At 44.9% G+C, this 14,137-nt stretch overlaps 1 protein-coding gene across 1 annotated transcript in view; it reads right to left on the bottom strand.

Annotated features, from left to right (window-relative positions):
- LOC145411126 (villin-1-like) overlaps positions 1-10,155 on the bottom strand; it is a 25,496-nt gene extending 15,341 nt beyond the window's left edge. The window contains exon 1 of the mRNA XM_080281170.1: positions 10,109-10,155. The gene's annotated coding sequence lies outside the window, so the exon portion shown is untranslated. The remainder of the gene's footprint in view (positions 1-10,108) is intronic.
- Between the last annotated feature and the right edge of the window lie 3,982 nt (positions 10,156-14,137).

The raw sequence follows: 14,137 nt of genomic DNA, 5'->3' as shown, positions 1-14,137 counted from the left end.
ATACGCGAAAAATCGTATGAGCCGAGACTCATCCGGCAAGACCAAGGACATACTCTTCTCTATTGCCTCTTGTAACCCCTCCTGCCACATGACTTACTATTTACTCTATTCTGGCTCGCCCCACACCACCTCCTTCACCTTGAGACACATCAGACTAAAGAGGTTGGCGTAAAATCAAAAGCAGAGTAGAGAGGTACGGCATATGAGATGAAGGGTAAGTTGGGGCGAGGCCAGCGAAAAGACAGGGGACAGGGCGACATGGAGGCGATTTGCCTATGGCCACCCCTTACGGGATTACGGCGTCTGGCTATAGATAGATAGATAGACAGATAGATAGGTAGGTAGGAAGAAATTAGGCTACAGCAGCTACCATCACACGACTTAGTTCAATTAATGCACATTTTCAGCAGATGTTTGGGAGCTTCCTTGACCGATGAGAAGACGAACCACAGACAGGCACATTAAGGACGTGCGGTGTACAAGAATGCAAGATGTAATAAGCAAAATAAATCGGTTAGGATGAGGACTTATTCTTGTCCAGAACAGGTTTACAATACGAAACAACTGTGAAATGATGGCGACCTATGAGCTGTGTCTCCTCAAAAACTGTCATTGCAGTGTGATGGTCAAAGCTATTAACACACTCATGTAAACATGCCAAGGGTCGGAAGGGCATTGTCTGTGAGATGTTACCTGATGCAGGGAGGTGTGTTGGGGTGAGGGATAGGGCGTGTGACACAGAGGCGGGTGGAGGTGGCACTGGCACTGATACCAACAGATAGCACACACTGCCACTCTTATCTAGTCACTCATACGATACATTTACAAACACACTCGTACCGTCATCGACCCAGCACTATGTCAGTCTGTAGGTGATCCATTACGACAAGTGCAAATGGTGGGTGGGAGAGACAGGTTACAGCTTGAATGCTTTATTTTCTCTAACGTTTCGGGCTACAAAGAACCCATCTTCAGAAAGGTCTGTGTTGCCCGAGACATTAGAGAGGTCAAACTCTAACCTGCGTCTCTCTCTCACCTAACAAGTCCAGTATGTCCAGCTGTTTGAGGGCATAAAGAATACAGTTTGCACTCCTGCATCCCGGTTTTCCTACATTTATTTCGACAATCAGGACCGTAAAAATTTCCCCGGTCTCTTGTTCTTCCTACAAAAACAAAACAAGTATCGGTATCATCACTTTCCAGGCCTAAGAGATGATTTATTTTTCTAGGTAGGACAAGGAACGAAGAATGCAGAAAGTCCCCTTATCTCTAGTTCATCTTACAAATACAAACCCTCATAAGGAAAGATTTGTTTCTGTAGGATGGACAAGGAAAAGAAATTGTGAAACGTCCTCTATGTCTAGTTCTTCCTAAAAGACAAATTTCAGATACGAGAAACACTAATCCTAAGCTCCTTTGTGAATCCGGGACTAATCCCTGTATCACCAAAATTCCTGTGGCATGTAGAGATAGTGAGATAGTAGAGATAGTGAAACAGAGAAAGCTAACTCTATCCCTCCGTCAGGCAGGTTAGAATAGCTTAAGCCAATGAGGATGTCCAAGACTTTTTATATTTCACTTATTTATTATGGTGCTTGGTGGTTTTGTGGCTAAAAATCAGTTCCAGCTTCTACAGACAACTGGAGGTTTTGCTAACAAGGATCGGGCCTGGCCTATGCAAATCTCTCACTCCGACTGGGGCGTTCTAATCACTACACCAACACGTAATTCATAGCCATTATTCATTGCAATTAAGTTCACAGGCTATTATTCAACGATTTCATTCAACTGTATCAATAAAAGGTATATCTAAGGCTATATTTAAGGCTATAACGAACCCAACCAGTTGAAAGAAAACCTAGTAATGTGAATAATGTTAGAGATTTAGAGGGCACGAGTAGTAAGGTGGGGTGGGGGTGAGTTAGGAGTGGCCCCGTGACTGATAAAGATAAGAGGTGATAGCAGTGTCGTGTGGTGGGGTGGGAGGGTGAGGGGTGAGGGAGAGAATGAGGGACAGCAGGGGGAAGTGAGGGTGTGGATGAGGGAGACGGTAGGGAAGGCAGAAAGGGTCGAAAGGAGCGTGTGGTTTTGTGAGGAGGTGAGGGAGAGGAGAAAGGGAATGGCATGGGGAAAGGGAAGGGGAAGGGAAGGTGAGGGTATGGTGCGGGTATGGGTGTAGGGGTGAGAGGTGGAAGAAGAGGAGGGTGTGGATGGGTGAGCGGGTGGGGGCTGAGGGAGGGTGAAGAGGGAAGGAGAAGGGTACGGGTTGGGTTTGAGGTGGGGGAGGTAACGGGGTGAGGGAGAGGTAAAACATTCCTTACTCTTGTTCGCAACATGTCATACTCAAGTCAGCAAAGTGGTAATACGGTGTGCAATACGCCAGTGCAATCTCATTCCTTTTCTGTCCAGTTTTCTAATGCAAGAGTTTACTAGTTCGCTCATATTTTAACACATGCAACAGGTCGGCTGTGACAGTCTCAATCCGCATTTCCTCTGCCTAAGACCTCTGCCGTTTTAAACGCAATGTGTCCAGCCATCTGGTTTTAACTCTTTGTATGTTCAGTTCTCTCCGGAATGGCAATTTATGCAGGATTCTAGCCTTTGCACCACACTATACTCTATTCCCTTCATCTATAATATTTTTGCTTTAACTTGGAGCAAATTTTCGTCTTTTTATAGCTCACTTTACGAAGCTCAGTGGCAGAATAAAATGATACTACGGCTCTACATCTCTTCCACAAACTTCTTCGTGAATAGCACCTTATTTTAGTGTTAATAAATTGGAGAAATGGCAATTTTACGCCGTTAGTGTAAAATGAGTATAGGGGTAAAATGGCCATCCTTCCATCTTAAATGCTGAGCTATAACAAGAGCTTAACATTTGAATAAAACGTTAGTCACAAAAAAGTGCTATGGAATGGATGCAGGAACGGCAATGTTACCTTATTCTGCCACTGAGCTACGGGTAATAAGCTGCAATAGGACGAAAATCTCTGCCTGGTTAAAATGATTGCAGTATGGTAACCAGGGAGATTCATTCCTACCTCATAACCAAGGGCTCACTGAATTTCATGCAACCACGATATACTGATAAAGATATGGGAGTTGCCCAGTTCCATCAGATGAAAAGATCCCTCCCACCTAATGATATAACGAAGCATAATGGAGTATATTATGCCATGAGGCGACATACGAGGCCACTCTCGCCTAATACTGTGTTTGTGCAGATAATATATGGTCACGTGATGCGGCCTCAACATACATACATACATACATACACGCACACATACACACAAAAACACAGATGCAAATACACACACAGATAAACACACACACTCACATAACACATACATACACATACAGATCCATTCATACGTATGCACACAAAAACTGCTAAAAAAACGCACACAAACACACGCACACAAAAATACATACATATACTGTACACAGACATACTGTATATACACACGCACACATACATGCACATAATCATCATCACCACCACCCCCACTACCACCACCACCACCAACACCACCACCACCACCACCACCACCACCACCACCACCACCACCATCATCATTCCATTTCAATAAAGAAATCCTGCCTTATCTCCTTATTATTTTAGTCAATATTTCCAGTCAAAACTGAGGTAGTTAGGGGCAGGGCTTATCAGTTACGTGGTATCAGTGACTCACTTGGTATCAGTGGAGCTTCAGTATATGGGAAAGTAACAGGAGAGATAGATAGACTGATAGATAGTATAGACAGAGATAGATAAACAGGCAGACATAGAAACAGGCATAAACAGATACTGACTCATCCTTGGTATCAGGCAGGTATCAGGAAAAGTAATGCGAAATAATGTGTGTGTGTGTGTGTGTGTGTGTGTGTGTGTGTGTGTGTGTGTGTGTGTGTGTGTGTGTGTGTGTGTGTGTGTGTGTGTGTGTGTGTACTACCCCCTACAACACAGCCCTTAATTATACTCGCAGCTAAAGTTACCTGTAATCCTTCTGTACATTTCCTTGGCCAGGTGATTAAGGTAGAATTTCCAGGTAAGAAAGGGAATTACTGCAGATTAACGGCACTTACACCTGAGTGCTACCTGATATACGTAACACCTTTTTGTTAGCGACTTTTTTTTTTTTTTTACTCCTCTCTCTCTCTCTCTCTCTCTCGTTGGCATAGGTGGTTTCGCAGCACCTTCTCCTTGGCGACTTATTAAAGCTTTTTAACTCCGACGTAGTTCACACTAATAACAAGAGGATATTGAGCTGTAATGAGCAAAATCTATCTATCTATCTAGTTAACTTACCTACCAACCACCCTACCTACCTACCTGCCAACCATCTGCTTTCCTATGTACCTACCTACCTTCCTACCAACCACTCTACCTACCTACCTACTTACCAACGCGTCGACCTACCTCCTCAGCTACCTACCTACCAACCAGTAGGCACATGGATGGGACTTTGAGATAATGATGCGAGACGAGAGATAAGCGAGAGTTTTTATCACTATCTTGTACAATCACCACCACGACAGACAGAGCTTGGAAATTCCTCTACCTGTCTAATTACTGGGGTTAAGGTAGGACGATGCACGACAGGGACAACTTAAGCCTGCAGTCCACCAGGTTGACGTTCACATGAGCCTGGGATAACAACTACAACAACACAAACAACAATAACAGCAACAGGGATAAGTGTAGGTTAGGTTAGGTTAGGAGAGGTTAGAGTGGATTGGTAAATGAATAGGTTAGGTTAGGATAAATTAGGTTAAATTAGGTTGGGTTAGGTTAGGTTAAGGTAGGTTAGGTTAGGTCAGGTCAGGTTAGGTTAGGTTAGGTTAGGTTAGGTTAAGGTAGTTAGGTTAGGTCAGGTCAGGTTAGGTTAGGTTAGGTGGGATGATGAATTATTAGGTGAGAAATGAGTAAGTAATTGAAGGTCGTGTGAATAATGGAATAAGAGGTGAGTGGATTGACCTTTTGAGCGAACTTGACTCTCTCTCTCTCTCTCTCTCTCTCGCTAAGAACTAAATCCCTACAGATAAATATCCTCTTAAAATTAGCTTACGTCCACGATTTAATCTATTATTATTATTATTATTATTATTATTATTATTATATATGGGAATAATGTATAGGGAAACATAGCACTACCTGTATTACGGAAAGAGAAATATTACTACAGACGTTCAACTGATTGTCCAATTTCGGCTACTTGCTTTGTTTGTTTGTTTTTAGGCCAGATGGCTGTAACCACGTCTAGTTTATTCACCTTAATTTGGCAGAGATTTTCGTCACTTTTAAATCCTAATTTCTGTAGCTCAAAAGAAGATTCAGCCAATGCTACAGCTCTGCAACCTTTCCATAGCACTTCTTTGTGACCAGCATCATATTCAAGTGTAAATCTCTTGTTACAGGTCAGGAATTAGGAAGTAGTGATGGTAATTATAAATATGGTTACGTGAACTGAGGAACAGGTCAACCCGTATCAGGGAATCAGTGATCACATCCAACACATCACGACGACCCCAACACCATGGCGGTGACCTTGTGATGATTAGACTATCATTACAAGATGCTATATACCCCACCCCACCCCACCCCACTCCACCCTGCCCAACCCCAACTCACACTCTGCCTCAACCCACACCAAACCTCAATCCTGTTTCACCCCACCTCATTCCCTGCCTCCCTCAACCCTGCCTCACCCCACACCAACCCTCAATCCCGTCTCACTTCACCCTGACCAGCTCTATCCAAGATCCTGCCTAACCCTTCCTCACTCACACCCTACCTCATTCTGCCTCACCTCACCCTGCTCAACCCCACCTCCATGCCAGCCTGCCCCACTCTGCCTCACCCCACCTCGACCCTGCCTCACCCCACGCCCCACCTCAACCCTACAGCACCTCCGTCCCAGGCTACCTAACCCTGCCTCACCCCCACCACACCTCAACCCTGCCTCACTCCACCCAGCCCACATCCACCTCGCCTCCACCTTGCTCGAGAAATTTTTAAAGGATGCAGAACCGTGGTATTCTTCCCGCCACGAACACCAGAATATGATGCTAGTCACGAAGCAGTGCTATGGAGAGGATGCAGAGCTGCAGCACTGTCTTTACCACTGAGCTACGGGAAATAAGCTACAAAAGAACGAAAATATGGTCAAGGTAAGATAAGAGCCTGGCATAAAACAATGGTGTCTCTATCTTGAATGCAGAGACAGAACAAGAGATCAATGATATTATATGGTGCTAGTCACGAAGAAGCGCTGTCCTGAGGTGTACTTATGAGATGTATCAGCAACACGGATTTCATAAGCGCCGCTACTACAACTTCTATCACACGCCTACACCGATAACACACTAATAACGATCAGGTATATTATCTTTAATATTTTAATCAGTTATTATTATCGGTAACCCGACAAGACTGACCTGTTTCAATATTACATAAACACTTCTTATCAACGGGGAAAGAGTTCGTTTGCCTTTCACAACAGAACTGTTTATTTGCATTAAATATGGACGGTTAGGTACACATTAGTGCCTAAAAGGTGATATGTGCAAGGAAGTTCTCATTTACCTTGTCACGAGAGAAATTTTGACGAGTATTCAGTGTGGACGTTTAGTAGCAATGCCAACACCACCATCACCACCCTTCACCAACACCACCATCACCACCCTTCACCAACACCACCATCACCACCCTTCACCAACACCACCATCACCACCCTTCACCAACACCACCATCACCACCCTTCACCAACACCACCATCACCACCCTTCACCAACACCACCATCACCACCCTTCACCACATCTCACCACACACGGAGCAGAACGATCAGCGCTGTTGGCTCGAAGAATTAGTACTGTCTGACTGGAATGTGTGTGTGTGTGTGTGTGTGTGTGTGTGTGTGTGTGTGTGTGTGTGTGTGTGTGTGTGTGTGTGTGTGTGTGTGTGTGTGTGTGTGTGTGTGTGTGTGTGTGTGTGAGAGAGAGAGAGACAGAGAGACAGAGATAGAGAGACCCCTATGCCCCTATCATTAATGTTTTTGGGCGTAATATATGCCCTTTTGATCAATGTTAGTACTGTGTGTGTGTGTGTGTGTGTGTGTGTGTGTGTGTGTGTGTGTGTGTGTGTGTGTGTGTGTGTGTGTAGCCAGTACCGTGACAGACACAGGATAAGGAGCTACGGGGTGGGGGGTGAGGGTGGGGTGAGGGTGAGGGTGAGGGAGGGAGAATGTAACCTCACCTCACAACAAGTCACCAGAAACTTCTAACTCAAACGCAAAAACCTAGACATCTCTTCTAACTGGCAGGATTCGCAGCAAGTCTTCCTCTGCGATTTATCCTGAGAGAGAGAGAGAGAGAGAGAGAGAGAGATGAAGAAGAAAACTGCTAACTTACCGATTACATCTACCTTTCTCCTTCACCACATCAGTCTTTTTCACCACAATCTTCAGCTCCTCTAAGGCGGGAAGGCCTCGCATCGCGCAATATATATTTTAATTTTCTCTTCCTTGCTTTCGAGTTTGGGGCGAAATTTCTCTGAGTTTTTTTCCTTTCCTTCTTCCTGTATCTCTCTTTCTCTTTCTTTATTTCTGTCTTTCTTTCCTTCCTTACTTCTTTCTTTCTTTTCGTGGTCCTTCTGAATGAAGGCTAGAATTCTAAAGATCTGATAGAGACGAAAGACGAATGACACAATTAAAGAGTTCTTTCTGTTTCAGGAGTTACAATTATAAGGTCACCAATATGTCAGGCTCTGGGCAGCACGAGCCATAAGTCACACGCGATTCTTGAGATTGTCCGAGAATATTCCCGCTCTGTATAAATTTGCCCAGAACACGACGTAAACGGGCTCTACCCCTTTTAAAAGTGCCCATAAAGCGACGTAGACGAGCCCTGCTGTTCAAATTTGAGCAGAACACGACGTAAACGAGGTATATTCCTTTTAACACCCTTTCTCACTTATGAAGCTGGGAAGATCACGGAAAAATAGGTGTTTTTCTTCCTTGAAACGAGTCTTTTGGTTTACCGTCAAGCCAGGACGCAACGTAGGCTGTAAGAGTTTCAATTCTTTTAATCGAGTCCCTCTCAACAGGATCTTGGCCCTTCAAAAAACAGAACATTCACGGAATCCCACTGCTTCTGCGCGAATACCACTTAGTAATGGATCCAGGAAGAACACCACCTGTATCGAGTTCTATAACGCGGCTCTCACTTGTGTCGGCGTCTAAGTGGAAGTGTGGAAGGAAGGGAAGGGAGGTGGGATGCGGCAGGTTGAGGTGGGATGCGGTGGGGTGAGGTGGGATGTGCCGGGGGATGGGGTGGGATGTGGTGAGGGCGTGTGCCGGAGTGATTAACAGCCGGCACAACAAATGACACTGGAGCCAATACAGTGAGATCATCAGCCGCCAAGAAACAGACCCAAGCCATCATCGTTTTTGCTACGACACGTCTCAACGGACGATAGAACGAGACATTTTCTGCTACGCTGCCCAGGCGAGGAGATGCAATTACCGACAGAACGAGCCTTACCGCAGAGAGAGAGAGAGAGAGAGAGAGAGAGAGAGAGAGAGAGAGAGAGAGAGAGAGAGGTGGGGGGAAGCAATATGGGTGTTGGTCACAGAAATATGCCTTACATGTGTGTGTGTGTGTGTGTGTGTGTGTGTGTGTGTGTGTGTGTGTGTGTGTGTGAATTACAGTTGCGTCAAGTTCCCATTGCCAGGACAAAATCTTAATGGAGCAAAATACCAAAAAAGTTCAATATCTGTTTAAACAAAGAACTGAAGGCATTGCCGACATTGTAAATATGTAAGACTGGCGAGGACGAGACAATGGACAGGTGAGGGAGGTGAGGGAAGTGAGAGGGGACAGGTGATGGAGGTGAGAGGGGGTGAGGGAAGTGAGAGGGGACAGGTGATAGAGGTGAGAGGGGGTGAGGGAAGTGAGAGGGGACAGGTGATGGAGGTGAGAGGGGGTGAGGGAAGTGAGAGGGGACAGGTGATGGAGGTGAGAGGGGGTGAGCGAAGTGAGAGGGGACAGGTGATGGAGGTGAGAGGGGGTGAGGGAAGTGAGAGAGGACAGGTGATGGAGGTGAGAGGGGACAGGTGAGGTAAGCGAGAAGGGGTGTGGGAGAGACAGAGAGCTGTGCCGCTGCGGTGAACAATGTGTCATGGGCTGAACAGACCAGTGGTGACTCATACCAAGGGAGGTCCACCTATCCTACATACTTAGCGTCACACAGAGCCACGTAACACAGCCGTAACAACCATCAGCCCTTCGGGGGGTAGGGGACCAGGGTTAGGTTAGCGTGGCCGGTACATGTAAGGGTGTGCTATGCTAGGCTAGGTTAGGATCATAAGAGAAAATACTGGCCGCAGATACACCACAATGGCAATAACAGATGTGTATTATGACACGTATTTATGCTACATTGTGCTATGTTATGCTATTTAGGCTGAGAATGTGTTTGTTTTGCAACGTCACTCTGTTATGCTATGCCATGTTTTGTTATACTGGGATGATTATGTGTTTTTTTATGCACTGATATGGTATGCTATGTTAAGTTAAACTAGGTTAAGGTGCTAACTATACTGCTATGTTGTGTTGTGTTATGTTAGGTTAGATTAGATTAGGTCAGGATCACAGTGAGACAAAGGTATGGCGTTAACAAACATCATCATAACAGTGCATTGCAACAGGTGTCCTAATTTCCTGTTTGGATGGGTGGAGCCTGTTTATACCCCCCCCCTCTCTCTCTCTCTCTCTCTCTCTCAGGAAACAAACGACAATCAGTAACAGAATTCGTTGTTCGTCCTGTCAGTTAACGTGTCGTTGTGCGAGACAGGAAAAAAAAAATGTGGCTCGTTCCCTAAATTGCTGACGGATGTTATTAATTACAGAGAGAGAGAGAGAGAGAGAGAGAGAGAAACTGTGTGTGTGTGTGTGTGTGTGTGTGTGTGTGTGTGTGTGTGTGTGTGTGTGTGTAAAGTGTATCAACGTACTGAAGGATAAAATGATGATGATGATGATGATTAAAGCTGCACAATACTTACAATAAATAAATATATAGACAAATAAAGCTTTCTCAGTACTTACCCAGCATCATAGTACTGAAGGAAGGGGTATGTGAGCTGCCTGGTGGGGTAGAGGCAGAGGGGGGCGAAGAAGGGGGCGCGCCGACCCCTCTCCCTCTCCCGCTCCTCCGTTTGCTCCCACCCCCGCACCTTCATCCTCCATATCACCTCCTCCCGACGCCTCCACTTCCTCTTCCTCCTCCTCTTGATCTTCCTTCTCCTCTTCCTCCTCTCAAGCTTCACACAGGCAAACAACACTTCATTATTACAACAGCAATACTGATTTCGTTTAGGTCAAAACAAAATTCTTTATAACGAGTAAAAGATGATAACTTTTCATCAATAAGGGTCACACTCAACCACAGAGAGAGAGAGAGAGAGAGAGAGAGAGAATATAACCTCTCCAGTTCCAAAAGCCTATCCAAAAATGAAAAAAAAAATCGAAATTACCCCCAAATAAATAAAATAAAGTGATTAAATTGGTAAAAAATAGGTTCACAAGTGCAAAAATTTCCAATCCGTATTAAATAATTTTGCAGAGCGTGAGACGACACTAATTAGCCTACAGTAAACGATATGAGGGTGTTATTAACGTGGGTGTGTGAGGTAATGATGTTATTAGTACACCAGATCAGTGGCATTAGTAGCCTCGGCCACCAAGTTTGTGTCATTCTTCGTCTCTGTCCGTCTGTTTGTCTGTCTATTAATCCATCTGTTTTTCTGTGTGTTGTTTTGTTTTTCAGTCAGTTTATCTCTCTCTCTGTTTATCCATCTGTTTGTTTGTTTGTCTGTCTGTCTCTGTCTCCCTCCCTCTCTCTCTCTCTCTCAACACTTTCCACAACAGTCCATCACTTACCAATCACCCACACCCTAGTCTTACTAATACTGATAGCTTTACAATTTCACTAATCAACTGTTCTGGTCTGTGCAACACGATCGTCTTCTGTTTGCTAGTCACAAAGAAGTTAGTGTTGTCACGAGGCTAAGTTATGAGGTAGGAATGAGTCTCCTTGGTTACCACTCTGTTCAGTTTAACCAGGTGTAAAATTGCCATCTCTTCGTCTTCAATGCTGAGCTAGAACAAGAGATTAATGCTAAAATATAGTGCTAGCCACGAAGACGTGCTCCCGAGGATTAGTTAAGTGGTAGGAATGAGTCTCCTTGGTTACGAGTCTTTGCTCAGTTTAACAAGGAGTAAAATTCCCATCTCTCTTCAATGCTCAGATAGAAGAGGAGTTTAACGTTAGAATATGGTGGTAGTCACGATGAAATTCTATCCTGATGCTTAGTTACGTGGCAGGAATGAGTCTCCTTGGTTACTAGTCTTTTCTCAATTTAACTGGGAGTAAAATTCTCATCTCTTCATCTTCAATGCTCAGATAGAACAGGAGATTAATGCCAGAATATGGTGCTAGTCACGAAGAAGTGCTGTCCTGATGCTTAGTTAGGAGGTAGGATTGAGTCTTCTTGGTTACTACTCTGTTCAGTTTGACTAGGCGGAAAATTCCCATCTCTCAGTCTTCAATGCATAGCTAGAACAGGAAATTAATGCTAAAATATGGTGCTAGTCACGAAGAAGTGCCGTGGAAAGGAAGGAAAATCACAGTACTGTGTTGATCTGGCACTGAACAACGGGAAATGGGCTGCAAGGACACGAAAATCTCCGCCAAGTTAAGGTGAGTGAACTATAGACCAGAATTTATTCATTTTACAGCTCGATGGCACAGACGGTATTAGTGCCCTACATCCTATGCACAGCACTTCTTCGTGACTAGCATCAGTTTCTTGTGCTAAAGAATACAATGTTTTTTGCGGACTAGTTTAACCCAGAATTTCGTCCTTTCACAGCTTATTTCACGTCCTTTTCATAGCACTTCTTCGTGATTAGCATAATATTCTAGTGTTAATTTTTTTTGCTATATTTCAAACAGCACTACGGCTCTACAACATCTCCACATCACTTCTTCGTGACTAGCATCCTATTTTAGTGGTGATCTCTTGGTACAACTCAACATTCTAGCAGACAGAGGCGTCAATTTTAGGCCAAGTTAGAATGAAAAGTTTAGTTCTTCATTAACGTCCTTCCTGTGTCTAACATACGTCAGCTCACCGTGTCCCTTCGCCATTGTGCCTTCACCGACAAAATAACACAGTAAGCTGCAGTTTCCTTTTTGCTACATTGCTGTGAAGGGCAGCAGCCGTATTACTTAATGTTGTCCATTATTACTGTCTCGCACTGGCGCTGACAAGGAGCCTACACCTGGTGGTCCTGTGTACCCTGGATGGGGCAGCTGGGGCGCCCACCTGGGGAGCCAAGTCTCCTCATATTTCCATGCACCTCGCTGTGGGGAGGACCCTGGTCCGACCCTGGCGAGGTGCTGTCTCTCACGAGGGGGGGCCGGATCCCTACACGGTGTATGAACTGTACTGAAGGACGGCTCTACAGAAGCAGTTGCCTACCTGTGATCGACGGGTCTGATAGGCCAGACAGACGGGGGTTAAGCAACAGCAGCAACAACAGCTGTATCTCACAGATACCTGAACAATGAGTGTTCTTTAAGACACGTCCACTCAATGGGTATTCTCGCAAATTAGGGACGCTATTCTGAAGTGTGGCTCACTTTGCAAAGTTCCAATACATAATCTAGTTTCGTTTGTCCTCTAGTATTGTCTTTCCTGTATATTTTATAACAGGACGTCCTCTTTGCCACGATATTTTGTTTTCCTTTTTTCCCGCCGACACAATGTGCTGTTCGGTATGACACAGTGTTGGGTGCAGTCGGACACACTAACCAGGCCGCCACCCCGCACCAACTGACCCGCCAAGCCAGAGTCACCTGAAATAAAACTAGACCCTGGGACGTGTCAGGTGGGAGTGGACACCTACGCCACTATGGTTCAACTTTCACACAAATCGCCGAGCACTACACCTTGCTCCGAAGACTGTCCACGAGAGGGTTAAATCTGAGTAGGGCATCCAACAGCTCACTGATTTTACCCAGGCAGAGATTACTGTCTTTTTGTAGCAACCCTGCATCCTTTCCACAGAGCTTCCTCGTAACTATCATCGTATTCTTGGGTTAATCTGTTGCATTTAAGACGGAGAGATGAGAATTTTTCGTCTTACGTGAACAGAGTATAGTTGCTGTCACCATGGTTTTATATGACATTAAATCATGGGAATTTCTCTTCGTAATGAATAAATATAAGCTTCCTATGACTTTGCCACACGAGAAAAGTTATCTGAATTTCCGATAGATAGAAATGACTCAAAAATACTATGAGGCAAAATGTGCAACTACACCCAAGCTTTAGTGTAGAGCCAAACGTTATTACGATTTCTGAGATGTAGACAGAAATGAGTCCATAAGTATTGTAAGAGTCTATAAGTATAGCAGCAGTGTCACCAAAATGGCGGCACTGCCTAGTACAGTCCTGGCAGCAGGACGTTATGTGACTCCACCCTCGGCAGGCCAAGCGGAAGACCACGCCCACTGTTTGTTGTTGCAGGTTCATCCCACCCTCGGCACTATTACACACACACACACACACACACACACACACACACACACACACACACACACACACACGCACGCACGCACGCACGCACGCACGCACAAACGCGCGCAAGAGAGAGAATTAGACAGGTCGGCCAGAACTATTCTTACGGTAGTTCAGGCCGAGATAACAAAGTTTTTAACTGATTTTAATCAAACTTGGTGTTAAGGTTAATGGTAATGGAATGGATACACCTTTCCTTTTTTTTTTTCACAACAGATCAATGGTCAAGGACACACGACGACTGAACTTTGACCTTGTCCTGTGACCCTGAACTTAAATCTTGACCACTGACCTTTACCTTTCACCGACTGTTATTAAAAGCGATAGGTTTCCTCAGTAGATCACCCTCAACCACTCCACCGAGTATGATTAAAATTGGATAACGGATGCTGGAGTCATCTCGGTCGGATCTACCGTGAAAAGAGTTCCGGAGTCGGTCGGAAGTATGCTGACGGAAGTTTTGTTGAGGAGAGACGAAATATCGCATCAA

Source organism: Coenobita brevimanus, chromosome 88 (genome assembly GCF_032717465.1).
Source record: "Coenobita brevimanus isolate Jiangsu-jjx chromosome 88, ASM3271746v2, whole genome shotgun sequence".
NCBI lineage: Eukaryota > Metazoa > Arthropoda > Malacostraca > Decapoda > Coenobitidae > Coenobita > Coenobita brevimanus.
This window is presented reverse-complemented; position numbering and strand designations above follow the sequence as displayed.